The sequence below is a fragment of the Rhodnius prolixus genome, unplaced genomic scaffold (genome assembly GCF_049639745.1).
Source record: "Rhodnius prolixus isolate KJV_2025 unplaced genomic scaffold, Rpr scaffold_3, whole genome shotgun sequence".
Taxonomy (NCBI): Eukaryota; Metazoa; Arthropoda; class Insecta; order Hemiptera; family Reduviidae; genus Rhodnius; species Rhodnius prolixus.
Genome location: NW_027411603.1, coordinates 36267956 through 36284180, shown reverse-complemented (window position 1 = coordinate 36284180; position 16225 = coordinate 36267956). Strand labels below are relative to the sequence as shown.

The 16225-nt window shown below is 35.7% G+C and overlaps 1 long non-coding RNA gene across 1 annotated transcript; it reads left to right on the top strand.

The window, feature by feature from the left end:
• Window positions 1-1450: 1450 nt before the first annotated feature.
• On the top strand, window positions 1451-5445 carry LOC141452602 (uncharacterized). The gene is made up of 3 exons (XR_012457495.1): window positions 1451-2503; window positions 3022-3902; window positions 4147-5445. It is a non-coding gene; the product is annotated as an uncharacterized lncRNA (long non-coding RNA).
• The last annotated feature ends 10780 nt before the right edge of the window (window positions 5446-16225 follow it).

The window sequence follows — 16225 nt, the reverse complement described above, 5'->3', positions numbered from 1 at the left end:
TTCGAGGAAAGGAGTAGGTCTAAGGTACTATTCAAACGCGGACTTTCACCATCTTCAACTTTATTTACACAAATGTACGTCTACTTTACCATCTTCTGATATTCTTATATGGAGATTTGGATACTTAACGCTAGTTATTAATGCGAGCTCTAAATAATCATTATTTCTCTCTAAATAAGGAGATATTGTTATTTGTACTCTGGCTGATATTTCTTTCTAGTCAAGAGACACTGTTTGGTAGCACTGTGGGTTCAGTAGTATGGTTATTTTATCTGGGTATGTGTAACTTCTCTTAACGAACACCTCTCCAATTCTAGAGTTATCACTGCCGTGGGAATAAAGAGCAGAAGAGGAATATTAAAATGTTTGCATGGTTCGAATCTTTGTCGTTTTTGTTGAACCTCACAGCTCTGGTCCATACATAGGATTGAGATAGGTTTTACACTATATTATTAGAGAATATTTTTCTGGTAGTGCCTTATTATATTAAAAGCAATTAATTTTCAATAATTAAATATGGCGCATTTACAGAATGGAAATAATTAAAAAGAACATATTTATGAAAACAAATATACATAATATGATTTTTAATAATAATTCTTACAAAATATAGACAATAATTTTTGTTTAATTTTTACTTATTTTGCAACTGTAATAGATTACAACAAGCAAAAGAGATGAGGATAAGGAAATGGCGCAAATACACGTGCACGCATATATATGCACTTACATACACGTGCACGCCAAGAGGCGTGAGTGGAGTGAACGACGACCATCCAGTGATGGTTCGCCAGATTGGCAAGGTTACACAGCAACCATCCTAGGAGATCGGCGTTATGTGTTGGGATGGTCGCTAACGCCGCTTTAGTCTGCGCTGAGGTTTTGTAGGAAGTGTTGTTGTAGACATGTTGTGGATCAGAGGGTTGTAATGACTGTGAAGATTTGAGTGGGAGTTTTGTGTCCCGAGATTGGGACTATTTCCAGAAACGAGAGGAATATTGAGATCAGCGTGTATTGTGTGATTGGAGACGTAGAAGGGAGCGCTAACTATTGTTCTTAGAATTTTTGGTTGTAAGGTTTGAAGTCGGTTGATGTTCGATTTTTTTAGCGCTTCCGTAGAGCTGTATTCCGTACGTCCATATTGGGACAAGTAGAGCGGTACATAGTGATCGTTTGTTCATCAGGGTCAGTTCTGAACGTCTGTCGAGTTTCTAAAACCACTATTGGAGGACATACTTAATTCATAAAAGCTAACTTAGAAGCATTTCTATTTCTTGATACTTAATACCTCTTTTGATAATTATATTAGATTAGGGCAGCATAGCTTCCTTCTACATTAACTAACTTAGACTTCCTTCCGGCAGCATTATATAATATTCCCACTTTAGACTTCCTCTTTGGAAAAAATTCAACCCTTATATGACCTAAAGCAACCATTGTACTAAATGTTTATCCCTAACGGCAGTCCAGAGGATTTGACCATCACCTAACGGTTTCAATTATTTTGCCCAACATTAGAAGTACCAATTATTTATTGACATAGGCAAAAAAATTATTATTATTATTTGCTTTATATTTTTGTGCGCATGGCAACTCTGCAGATGGATCCATGCTACGTGTTCATTTATTTTGCAAACTTTAATTAAGTACTATTACAAATATTAACGTAAATTTAAAATAAAATATGTGGGACATTTTGCTATAATTAATAAAATGAAATAATTATCTGAAATAAACAATTAATTCCAACGACATTAACAACATGTCCACATTACCGGTAAATTTGTCTCTTCAATTCCGTTGGTAAATTACGAGGGGGTACCCAAAAAAAACCGGAATTATTTTTTAAAAGCTATTTATTTACAAATTTTTTACAGAACAACCTTATCCCCTTCAAAATACTCTCCATTACAACTAATACATTTGTCCCACCGGTGCTTCTACTGTTCGAAACATTTTTTGTAGTCATCTTTAGAAATGGCTGACAGCTCCTTCTTCGTTTTTTTCTTGACCTCTTCAATGTTGTCAAATCGGTGACCTTTCATGCCCTTTTTCATGCGTGGAAATAAGAAAAAGTCGCACGGAGCCAGGTCAGGCGAGTAAGGTGCGTGGGGCAGCGGAACCATGCCATTTTTAGCCAAAAACTGTGTAACAGAGATGGCTGTGTGTGCAGGTGCATTGTCGTGGTGGAAGAACCACTCTCCTGTTTGCCACAAATCGGGTCTTTTTTGGCGAACACTATTGCGCAATCTTTTCAAAACTTCCAAATACAAGGTTTGATTGACAGTCTGACCTGGGGGGACAAACTCTGAATGGACTACGCCTTTGGCATCAAAAAAGCAAATCAGCATTGTTTTGATGTTTGACTTGACTTGACGACATTTTTTTTGGTCGGGGTGAAGATGACGTCTTCCATTGGCTCGACTGTTGCTTTGTTTCTGGGTCATAACCATAGCACCATGACTCATCACCAGTAATGACCTTTGACAGAAAGTCTGGATCAGTTTCAAGCTGTTGTTTGAAAGCACGACATGTTTCAACTCGATGTTCTTTTTGTTTGTCAGTCAGAACTCAAGGAACAAACTTGGCAGCAACCCTTTTCATCCCCAAATCTTCCGTTAAAATTCGCTGAACCGAGCTCCAAGATAACCCACTACTCTCTGACCAATTGTCAATTTTGATTATGCGTACTACATAAGCTCCATGCGCGGCAACGCAATTCCGGTTATTTTTGGGTACCTCCTCGTAGATCGTCTTTCGAGAAGTTCCACAACCTACAATGAATAGTCTAGTCTTTAATCATAATTGTGTTGATCAATTGTCTGTCGACGGTCTGTGAACACCAGCTCTCGAATTTTTTCAACATTTTCGTTGATCCGGGCAGTTGATGGACGTCCAGAACGAGGTTTGTCATCAATCGACATGTCGCCATTTTTAAACCGAGTAAACCACTCGTATACTTGAGTTTTTCCCATAGCGTCATCTTTGTAAGCTGTTTTCAACTTAAAACACTTCCAGCAGCATTTTTGCCGAGTAGAAAACAAAATTTCAGAGCTGCACGTTGTTCACTTAAACTTGCCATCATAAAAAACGAAAAAAGAACAAAACAGCGCTGGTAAAAACAATCACTGCAGATGAACAGAACAAGCCAGGCAGACAACACAGGCAGGACTGAACTGGCAAGGAATTGCGCTATACACGTCTAGCGGCAGAAATGCGTACTACATAAGCTCCATGCGCGGCAACGCAATTCCGGTTATTTTTGGGTACCTCCTCGTAGATCGTCTTTCGAGAAGTTCCACAACCTACAATGAATAGTCTAGTCTTTAATCATAATTTTCAAAATTGAAGGACAATCTGCTGAAAGGCCAATCTTACCAGCAGACATTGATGCCCTAAACAAAAGGTTTTTTGTTAAAATCTTAACTGCCCTAATGAAAGAGACATGCAGATAAGGCAAATAGATATCTCATGCTCTATTAATTGTTGATATAATTTTAGTAGTGATTTGTATGCATTTAATGATAACTTAGTTGTATATCATAATTATCGATTATTAAACTAAAACTATAACCATAAAATTCATGTTCCTCATATTCCTCATATTTTAAATGTAAAATTTATTGAAGTTAATAATTTTTTTTTTTTTTTTGTGCTACAATTTACGTATCATTTTGTGAGGAAGTGGCAACTCCATTTCCTGCGGACTCTTGACGTAGTGGCTAACCCTATCAATATCAACATCACAATGAGGTTCCCAACTGCCTACACATTTCAGTTTGTAGAGGTGGATCATTGGTTATGTTGTCTGGCTTTTATTTGGTGTAAAGTTCAACTAGAACAATCATGCTTACCCAATTTTGGATCGAATTTTGAAAAAACTAAAGTCAATTTTATGAATGGTAAGCAATTTGGTTTTTGTCTTGTTGCACGGTATAAATAAATAAACTGATTAAATTATTTTTAGTTTCTGGCGAGTTTTCTGGTAAAAATTACAAGTTATTCAAAACTTTCATTAGGTTAATAGTTTAGAGAGAATATTTACACTAAAAAAGTTTCATGATTGCATGCAATGCCAACATTCAGTGTAGTGCCCAAAATTTTGAATAGTTTGTTTTAAGTTTTAACTTATTTTTTTTTTTACAGTTTCGCACGTTTTGTCCCATAGAACTCAAACGTTTAACACACAACACTATTCTCAAACCTATGTGGACGGACTAGAGCTGTGGAGGTTCAGCCAAACCTAGAAACATACGGACTGTACGGACATTTCAGTCAAAACTACTCCGTCAGATAGTTGACGCTCCTTTCTACAGTGGCTAACCTCACCCTTCACACCGACCTCAACATTCCCTTTATAGACCAACTCGCCAAGACTAAATACCAAAAATTCCATACTGCTCACTCCACTTGTTCCAATCCTCTTGTACTGCCTCTCGCTTCTTCTGACATCCCTAATACTCCTCGCCGACTGAATCGCCAGTGGCCCCGCGACTTCCTTGAGGTCTGAAGAACTAATGTCTCCTCTCTCCTCTCCACATTCTCCTCTCTCCTATAGAGAGTGCTACCGCTGGGTAGTTTCTCTCCTCCCGCACTAGTTCATCACTCTCTCCATATTTACTGATTGTATACAATGTCTGCAGATTGTAAATCACAAAATAAATTTTTAAAAAAATCTTTTTTTTAGCGGCTTCTTCAGTTGATTTGTGACTTTTTTGCTCTCCTAGGATCAAGCAAAACTTTGTATTTATATCAAAAGCTACTATTTGGATTATTTTCTTTAACAAAAAATCGTTTTGAGTATTTTGAGATGTAACACAAAGAGTCGATATCTCGAGATTTGCTAATCAGAGAAAATCTACCCAAAATTTTTAAATTCTTTCGCCTTTTTTTTTACCAATGACCATTATAAAAATGTGTTGAAATGATTATTTACAATAAATTGTGATTTTAAACCACAAATCAGTAAAATTGCTTTTATTGATGCACATTAAATTTAAACAATTAAATAAAAAAAAAAAAACTAAGAAATTTGTTTAGTTACTTTTCAGTATAGTGGAACAGGTAACAACCGAATTTTGCAAAGGAAGCCACCAATAGTGGGGAAATGGCTACCTATAAATTACCACAAACCGATATCAAGTGTATAATTGCAAAAACAAAAATGGCAGACAGATTACAAGTAATGGTAATAAAGGGAGATTCTATAAAACTATGGCAGATCAGTTACCTAGACAACCATGGTTTAAGAGAATAGTCACTAATAAATGGGTTGTTACGACAATAAGCAGGCTGAGAGCGAACCACGCGGTGTGCGGATCGTATCTACACAGGATCAACAAAAGGTCCACTCTCCTCTTTGCGTAGATTGCAATGAGGAGGAGGATTTCAAACATGTAATAATGATATGTTCACGTTATGTGGTAGAAAGGAAACGAATGTTTGACGATATATACAGGAATTTACGAGGGTCGTTTGAAAAGTCCGTGCAAAAATAAAAACTACTTAATTTTTGGGGGTAAACCTTTTTTATTTTTCAACATAGTCTCCTTTTAGGCTTATACACTTCGTCCAACGCTGCTCTAGTTTGTTGATCCCTTCCGAATAATAGGATTTGTCCAAGTCTGAAAAATAGCCATTCGTTTCTGCAATCACCTCCTCGTTTGAATAAAATCTTTTTCCCGCCATCCATTTCTTCATATTGGGGAACAAATAGTAGTCCGAGGGAGCCAAGTCTGGAGAATAGGGGGATGTGAAACGAGTTGGAACCCTATTTCCATTAATTTTGCGACCACAACTGCTGAGGTGTGAGCTGGTGCGTTGTCGTGATGGAAAAGGACTTTTTTGTGGGCCAATCGTGGGCGTTTTTCTTGCAGCTCGGTTTTCAAATGGACCAATAACGATGAATAATATGCACCTGTAATAGTTTTACCCTTTTCCAGATAGTCGATGAGGATTATTCCTTGCGAATCCCAAAAGACAGTCGCCATAATCTTTCCGGCCGAAGGAACGGTCTTCGCCTTTTTTGGCGCAGATTCCCCCTTGGTAACCCATTGTTTAGATTGTTCTTTGGTCTCAGGAGTGTAGTGATGTATCCATGTTTCATCCACAGTGACGAAACAACGCTTAAAGTCCTGGAACAGCTGCAAACCGTCCTTACACGATTTCGTTTTTGGTCAAGCGTGAGCAATCGCGGCACCCATCTTGCGGATAGCTTTGTCATGTCCAAATGTTGATGCAAAATATTATGTACCCGTTCATTCGAGATGCCCACAGCACTAGCAATCTCACGCACCTTCACTCTTCTGTCATCCATCACCATATCATGGATTTTATCAATGATTTCTGGAGTAGTAACCTCAACAGGTCGTCCAGAACGTTCAGCGTCACTTGTGCCCATATGGCCACTCCGAAAATTTTGAAACCATATATAAACTGTTCTAATCGAAGGTGCAGAGTCACCATAATGTTTATCAAGCTTCTCTTTAGTCTCCTGAGGCGTTTTGCCTTTCATAAAGTAGTGTTTAATCAACACACGAAATTCTTTTTCGTCCATTTTTTTGAAAATCACTCGACTTCCTCGATTCATACGAATGCCAAACACAAAGAAATAGACCGATCTGGCTGAAACTTGGTGTGTGTTCTTCCAAGAGATGCTACTAACTAAACATAACCTCGATACGCGCCAGTGGTGCTATCTCTCTGTTTGCACGGACTTTTCAAACGACCCTCGTATGAGTGTATTTAAAAGTTATAGAATGAATGGAAGAAAATGACTAGAGAAGGATTACGTGATTTCAATTTCGGTTAAGCTATAAGGATGGCAGGAGCACAGAGTACTGATCCATCCATTAGCTGTAGTTTATGTAAATAGTTGTATATAGTAGAGAGATGAATGTGTGAAGCGAATGTATTTGTAGGTAAGAATGGAGAGTGAGTGATATTCTAGTGTCTAGCACCTGGACGATGCTGGCTGTATGGCGGAAGCCAATGCCAAAAAAAAGCAAAAAAAAAACCGAATTTGTAATTAAATTTGTCGGCAATGATAAATTACAATTGTAAATTAATTGTACAAACTACTGAATTCATTATACGATTATTTAAACGTAAGCAAAATACTGTTGGCATTACTGATACTTCCTTTCAATCATCTGTAATAAAAAGGACGCGTTAATTAAGTTAATTAATATTTGAAGAGAGCTAGGCATGTTTTTGATACTGAGAGTATAAAACTGGCAGGCAGCAGGGCATGATGAAAAGGAAAGTTACTTAACTGGAGTAGAAGACTGCAGACCGACCACTGTGGCAATCTTGTTCAGCGCCCTGTAAATTTTTACTTTATTAAGTTATGTAATATGTATTTTTTATTAAAAAAAAAAAAATCAACCGTTATTACCATTGGCCTGCTAAACAGCCGGCTGGCAATCTCTCATTTTGTTTTATTTCTTCCTGTTCAAATGAATTGCTTTAAAATTCACATTTATTAGTGCATACTTTCAACTTTCCCTTTACAAACTGGGCAAGAGGAAACAATACGATAGTGGTCACATTTTTGGATATCCAGTTTTTTTCAATGGTAATATCTAACCAGAGTCAAACTGTCTTTACGAGGAGTGTGGACAACATAACCCCCCAAAAAAGGGGAAGAATCACCAGAAGCTAGATAGGAAATTTTGTATCTAGTTTAGGTGTGGCCATTGGACCCGACAATAACCACATTTTCGAACAAAATTAGCCAATCGCAAATGCCAATTTACCGAATCAAAATCTTTTTGATTTTTCCCAAAAACGGCTGGTATTTTCTTGAAGGAAACTTCAATGGAGGAAAGCTTTTAATATTAATAAAAACTAAATTATGTAGCTAAACTTTTAGCTTTGAAGGTAATTGACTTGATAAAGCACTTTATAAAATTGATGATTTTTTGGGGGGAATATTGAGGAGCGGCCAATAAATTCACAAACAAATTTTGTTTGTTCATACCAACGTTTCGGTAAATATTATTACCTTCTTCAGGGTATTGTAAAAATATTGATCAATTTCATAGTTATGATGATGTAGCTTAACATTAAAACTCCACAAATTTTACAATACCCTGAAGAAAGGTAATATATTTACAGAAACGTTGGTTGATTTGATAAAATTTGTGAAGTTTAATGTTAAGCTACATCATCATAACTATGAAATTGATTAATATTTTACAATACCCTGAAGAAAGGTAATATATTTACAGAAACGTTGGTTGATTTGATAAAATTTGTGAAGTTTAATGTTAAGCTACATCATCATAACTATGAAATTGATCAATATTTTACAATACCCTGAAGAAGGTAATATATTTACCAAAACGTTGGTTGATTTGGTAAAATTTGTGAAGTTTAATGTTAAGCTACATCATCATAACTATGAAATTGATTAATATTTTACAATACCCTGAAGAAGGTAATATATTTACCAAAACGTTGGTTGATTTGGTAAAATTTGTGAAGTTTAATGTTAAGCTACATCATCATAACTATGAAATTGATTAATATTTTACAATACCCTGAAGAAGGTAATATATTTACCAAAACGTTGGTTGATTTGGTAAAATTTGTGAAGTTTAATGTTAAGCTACATCATCATAACTATGAAATTGATCAATATTTTACAATACCCTGAAGAAGGTAATATATTTACCAAAACGTTGGTTGATTTGGTAAAATTTGTGGAGTTTAATGTTAAGCTACATCATCACAAGTTGAGTAAAGTGCATTATTTAATCAATTAAGGTATAAGTTTGAACCTTTAAAACTAAGATAATTGATCATTTAAATATGTGGCAGGAGATTTCCAATTTTTTTTGATAATTAAATGCAACTATCCCAAAATTACCAAATAATTATTAAACCTTCTTGTTTGTAACAGATGTAAAATTATTTTTTAGCCATTTTGTGTATGTTTGAGAACAACTAAAGCCCTTAACATTTGATTTTTCTTAGAAAAATCACTCGGAAAACGTCTTATTTCCCGATATTAAGAAAAATACTAGCTTTACTGCCTTGGCAATATTTTCAGTAGAAAGGGGATGAAAAAATACATAAAAATGACCTATCGCGTGCTCTTCTTTCTCTTTAATAACAAGTTAAAAAATTGAAATATGATTAAAAATACCAGATTTTAAAATGGCCTAGCACCTTTAATTTTGAAAATATCGAATTGCGGTTTCCGGTTTCTTTCATTACTTTTTATACTCTTTAAATCTCTGTGTATATGAAAATGGGGGTCAACTGCGAACCCTCACTTTTGGTCGCGCGTCAGCCGCGTATGCGGGCAGGAATCTAAAATCAAGTCACATATTCTAAAACTAGAGGTGACGGGCAACAAATTTTTCCTCTACCATTTTTTGCTCAGATTAACCGTTTAAGCATGAAATGCATTTGAGCCGTCTTAAAATGAACACCCTGTATATATATATGTTAGGGGTACACACTAAGGAAACAATCAGGTAAAGCGGTACACTGATGAAGAAAGATTGGGAACCGCTGGTCTAAATATTATTGCAATTAAATTTACCCGTTTATCGCTAATAAAAAGTATGGTTTTATTTTTGTTTAAATCATTAGATGTTAGTTAAAAATTAAGAGACCTAAATTTTTTACTCCTTGATAAAGTGGGCGAAAAGCTACTTCAACTGCGGTTATCCCAGTCAAACAAGAGGAACAATACTTAAGATGACACATAATATAGTCAATGCAAAGCAGAGAATGTGTCCAGCTTCATTTTATTGATTCGTTAAATTTCATTCAATTGCAGGGCACAACCAAGCACAGAACTTTTTTAAAGTTTACTTATTGATGCATTATGTTTAAGTTTGTGAACATTGCCAAGTTTTTTAAATAAGTAAAGTTAATCTCCACAATTAGACTTTATTTGGTGGGCTAGAAGAACTAGATTGGAAGTAAATTGTACGAGTATACGAGGTGTGTTCAAAAAGTAACGGGAATTTTTAAATTTCGCGGGTTTGGAGAGTCTGATTGTAAATTTTTTTTTTTTATTATGTTGGTACACATGCCCCAGAAGTACGATAAAATTTTCAGTAATATTCATTGTTTACTTCTTAAGTGGCAGCCATTAAGGTTAGACGTGTTTTTCGAGCTTGGCGATTTTTGTTTGTTAAAAAAAATGGATCAAAGAATTTGTATTAAAATTTGCGTAAAAAATTAAATAAAGTGTGTGAAATGTTAATAAAGGCATATGGTGAGTCTGCTATGAGTAAATCAAGGATTTACGAGTGGTATAAGCGTTTCCAAGATGGCCGCGAAAACGTTTAAGATGACGAACGACCTGGACGTCCAAGCACATCAACAACCGATGAAAACGTGAAAAAAGTGAAAGAAATGGTTATGAACGATCGCCGAATCACAATCAGAGAAGTCGCTGATGATGTTGCCATATCAATTGGCTCATGCCATGAAATTTTTTCGGATGTTTTGGGTATGAAACGTGTGGCAGCAAAATTTGTTCCAAAACTGTTGAATTTCGAACAAAAACAGCGGAGAATGGAAGTTGCTCAAGAGTCACTCAATGAAGTCGACAACGATGCGGATCTACTGAAACGTGTTATAACAGGTGACGAAACATGGGTTTACGGATATGATGTCGAAACTAAGGCTCAATCGTCCCAGTGGAGGCATTCTGGATCGCCAAGACCGAAAAAGGCTCGACAAGTGCGGTCGAATGTGAAGGTTATGCTCACTGTGTTCTTCGATTTTAATGGCATAGTGCATCATGAATTCTTGCCACAAGGTCAAACAATCAATAAGGAGTACTACCTACAAGTTCAACGCCGTTTGCGTGAAGCAATCCGAAAAAAACGCCCGGATTTGTGGCAAAACAATTCATGGATTTTGCACCACGATAATGCACCTGCTCACACTTCATTGCTTGTTCGTGAATTTTTGGCCAAAAACAAAACTTTAACGATGCCCCAGCCTCCATATTCGCCAGACATGGCTCCATGTGACTTTTTTCTATTTACAAACATAAAGAGAACATTAAAAGGCCGTCGTTTTACAAGCATAGATGACATTAAAAGCGAATCGCTGAAAGAGCTGAAAGTTATCACAAAGATCGAGTTTAAGAAGTGTTTCGAGGATTGGAAAAAGCGCTGGCACAAGTGTATTGTATGCGAAGGGGACTACTTTGAAGGCGACAATATTAATGTAGATGAATAAATAAATATTTTTTTCAAAAAACGAAAATTACCGTTACTTTTTGAACACACCTCGTATATAATATATAGAAAGGTTAGGGGCGCCACGGTAGCCGAGCGGTTAGAGGCGAGACCTGCGAAGCTAATATGTATTGTGGTACTGGGTTCGATTCCCGGTCTTAGGCCTTGGATTTTATTTAATGGTTAATAAAAGGAATTTACAGTAAAGTATGTTTGCTAGTCGCCTCCTTCCACGACACCTAATTGGTAGTTGAAAAAGTAGGCGATTACTTTACTTTACTACTTACAATAGAAAGGTTAGATTTAAGTAGGTTTCATTACAGTAGTAATTTCGTGATAAGTAAATGTTTTGATATTAAGGATTGTCCCTTGAAGGAAAACGGTGCGGATGTAGATGATAGAGTGGTGTATTAATCCGGGAAAATCCTAGGATTAATCCTAACTTCACTTTTAATGGTATTTTGTTCACTCTCTCAAGATCTCTCTTCTACTTCTTTTAATCTAAACACAGACCAGAAATCCTATCGCAAGTTCTTTGCTATGTTATACAGCTCTTATCAGTATTGCTGTTAAATCTATAAATTATGATTGCAGGCATTCATGTTTTCCTTCTTTCTAAAAAAAAGAAAAATATCCAGCGAGATAATAACACCTGGCGTTATTATTGGTGAACATGAAAGCATTCAGTCTTCTCCTCTCTGTTTATTAGCCAATACGATAGTTTTTTAAAAAAAAGTTGAGTCAACCGTCTAAAAAAACCCGTTTTCTTCCCATTTGCATATTATAAATATTTTATTAAATTCTTTCACAATTTTTTTCCTCCATCAAAATTTTATACTAAAAAAAAAGCATTTTGTACGAAATATGGTGAAATTTTCATGGATGGTTTTTCAAGATTTTTGATCAAAAAAACAGTGGTTTTGGATTGAAAAAGTACAATCATGGATATCAACCGTAAATATTAAATTCAATATCAACATCTCTTCTAATCGTATTCGAGTATAGTCTGGCCCATGTGGATATAATTTGGAGCACTTAGTCTCCTCGCTAGCATTAGAGATTGTAAGCAATGTTGAAATTGATTAAAGTGTGGGAGTAACAGATTTACAATTCTGTTCCTTTGTTCTTTTAATTAATAAGTATTTGTCAACTAACACGATTTATAATGTTGTGAATTGCATTCTGGTAAACATTACAACTTACAGAAATTAATGTTATGTTTTTGCTACGTTCTTCCTAGAATGTTGAAACTAGTACATAATAATAATAGTAATAATAATGTAAAAGGCCTAGTCTTATTTCCTTCATAAATAAAATAATAAAAGCTATATAAAAAAAATTAACAAAATTATCTTGTAAAACAGGAAATAAATACAACAAACCAACTGTTACAGAAAAACCTGTAGGCAGGAAATGTAATTTCAAATGTTTTAACTTTAATTGAAAAAAAAAACAAAACAACTTCGTACTGAATTCAACTTCCGTGTTAAGTAGTAAGTTAAGAAAAATTTTATTATTGAAATAAATGATTTCCGTTTCAGTAAAACAAAACTTATTACTGCAGAAACTTTAAACGTTACGTAAAATAAGATTAATAAGCTGTAATAAGCTTATTAAGTTCCGTTTAGGATATATCACCAATAATTTTATAAAGAAATAGGACAAAGCTTAGCATTATTTCTGTATCTTTCATTAACTGATCGTTACTCGTAATATTTCCTATTTCCTACTTGGCTGATCACGATACTTCCGGGAGATAATCTATACTCTATACATTTAATTATTTCTATTAGCTAACTGCAATATTTCTAGCTTATAGAATACTTCGTTGAAACTGCATTTTTATAATATGAAACATTTTTTTTTTATTTTTCATTTTTATAAAAGTAAGGAAATTGCTTGAAAATTTAGTAAAAATATTTTTAAAAATTCATCTAGTCATCTAGATAATTCAGTTATCTTGAAACTTAGAATGTTTACTAAAAAGTAGATCATTTATCATCCATCATACATGTTAACTTTAAAGGGTCTCATTTTCGGAAAAAGAAACTCCAAAAACTCCCAAAAATCTATTCATTGAATTGCATTTTCGTTCAATTTTCTTTAGAAGTGAACTTTTGGCGGTGTTTGAGAAGTAAAAATGTGTCAAGAGGAGCAAAAATAAGGCTTCTTAAGACAGTGCTTAGGCTGATTGTCACCTATGGCTCAGAAACGTGGGTTTTGACCCGAGCAGATGAGCAAAGGATATGCAGGTGTTGAAAGGAAAATATTAAGGAGTATAAGGGAAGGGATTAGCTATGAGGTTAGCATACTGGACTCCCACGCGGAGGTCCCGGGTTCGAATCCAGCAGCTGACCCTTAGATTTTCTCTTCCTAGGAGCTTCTTACAGCTCACTGTTCGGTGATGGACAGTGTTGTCTGTAACGAGAGAACACTGTCCGGAGGCCGGCAGTGCACTAGAAAAAGCTCCGGGCGCTAATAACCTTAGCTGTTAATGCGCCAAAAAAAAAAAAAAAAAATTAAGGAGAATATTTGGACCTTCGAGGACAGAGGAAGGCTTCAGAGAATCAGGACGAACCAAGAAGTGGCTGAACAGTGTTTGGTGAGCCTGATATTGTGTCCTTGCATAAAAGGCAGGAAGACTGCGATGGTTGGGGACACATACACCGGAATGGAGGATGATATAAGGGCTCCAAAAAGAGCATTGTATGGCGGGAGAAGGCCCCGAGGCAGACCAAGGCTGAGATGGCTGAGGGACGTGGAGGATGATATTGAGGCGGTCGGCCCTGCAAGGTTGGAGAACGGCTGCGAGGGACCGTGAACGGTGGAAATCTGTTGTGGCTGAGGTCCAGGCCCTTCATGGGTTGTGATGAACTAGTAGTAGTAGTGAACTTTTGGCAGAACATTTAGTCCCTAGAATTGTTAATTGAAGAACCAATGATTGGAATTTTTTGGAGGAAAGCCCCCACAACCTTCATTTTTAAAGAAATAATTTTTGAGGAAAGTCAAATTTTCTTGGAAAATGTTTTAAATAAAATTATTGGACAATGACAATTGTTCGTCTTAAAAGCTTATGTTGGGACCAATGGCTGCAACTAAACTATAAATAACAATTTGAACTTGAGGAGAATACACAGCGTGGAAGTGAAAAAGTGGGGAGAAGGAAGAATTTGTAAAAAACCCTTTTTTTGGGGACTCAGAGGGGCCCCCAACACGGGTATTTTCAGTGAAAACCCCAACTCTTGAGTTCGACCCAATCGCAATATTGCTAAAGAAGGTAAGAACCCAGTGAGGGGGAAGTAAAACCCATTTGTTGGGACTTCCTGTCTCTTTTTTGTTGCTACAATTCAACTGAAAAGAATCATTATTGTACTTATAAGGTAAGTACTATGTCTCATATAAGGTAAGTACTATGTCCCATATAAGGTAAGTACTATGTCTCATATAAGGTAAGTACTATGTCTCATATAAGGTAAGTACTATGTCTCATATAAGGTAAGTACTATGTCTCATATAAGGTAAGTACAATGTCTCATATAAGGTAAGTACTATGTCTCATATAAGGTAAGTACAATGTCTCATATAAGGTAAGTACTATGTCTCATATAAGGTAAGTACTATGTCTCATATAAGGTAAGTACAATGTCTCATATAAGGTAAGTACAATGTTACAAACAAAGAAAAGTTGTGGAATTTCTATCTTAACCTTAATAGCCTTCATAGCTGATGTTCTCGACAAAGCCTGGAAGTTTCTAAATTGAATTTACTTGAATTCATAAACACACAGTGGGACCGTAGATGCCAAAAATGATTTATATTTCTACTTCCCAGTAAGGAATTAAGGGGGCGTGTTTAAATATAAAGGAGAAAACCAAAGAAATTAATGTTTTTGGTCACATTATACATAAAATATTGAGACAAATAAATATAGATTATAGTGGAAGGGAGCAGACTGTTATAATTGTGGGTACGGCGAATTCCAGGAACACATCAAGGCAAACCGGAGTAAATATAATAATTGTAGGTGTTTTTACGATAAGGAAATTGAATTTAAAATGTATGTAGAATATATTTTTATTGGATATTTAGGAGATTTTTAATGGATGTTGGATTGAATGAATCCATGGCACACACTAACAAAAAATTCGCACTATAAGTAGGCTGAAAAAATTAATGCCAGTTTCAGTCATGATAAACCTTATTTCCCTAGCTTTCGACCAAGGGGACTAGATTGCCTGTTCAGACACTCAGTCCATGAACAGACAAGATGGAAGACACACCAACTCTCTAATGTTGTAAAATATTACTTTGTAAATTAGCCCTGAAGATGACCTAGTTTCCAGGTCGAAAGCTCGGCAGAATAAAGTTTATCATGACTGAAACTGGCATTAATTTTTCATCCTATTGAAACTATGATTCAGTCACCAAAAATAATGAACAGTAAATATTTAAGTTTTTTTTTTTTTTTTTTTAAATCTTTTATTGCAATTTACCACTGCAACAGTTGTTGCAACAAGCAAATACGGTGAAAGAGAAAAGAAATGGAAGAAAATCATGAGTGGAGAAGGCACCCAGTGGTGCCACTCCAGTAACATGCTTTGCTCTCACGATAAGAGTAGATCACGAGCCCATCTTCTCTTCAATCTCCTTAGAGGATTACCTGGTAATGTGGAGGAAGATAGGTGTTCTATGAGAGGGTTAGGATGAGCTGCTGTAGAGGAATGAAATTTGAAGAAACGAGTGTTAGCAAGATCTGTAATGAAAGGAATTTTGAGGTCATTATGGATAGTGAGGTTAGATACATAGAACGGAGCGATAAGAAGTTTTCGAAGTATTTTTGACTGTAATGTCTGGAGGCGTAGTGAGTTGGAACGCTTAGTCGATCCCCATACTTCGATGCCGTATGACCAAATGGGTCGCAGTAACATTAGATATAAGAGTCTTTTGTTATGTAGGTTAAGTTTCGAACGTTTGTCAAGTAGTCTGGCGAGAAGTTTGTAGCGTTGGTTAGT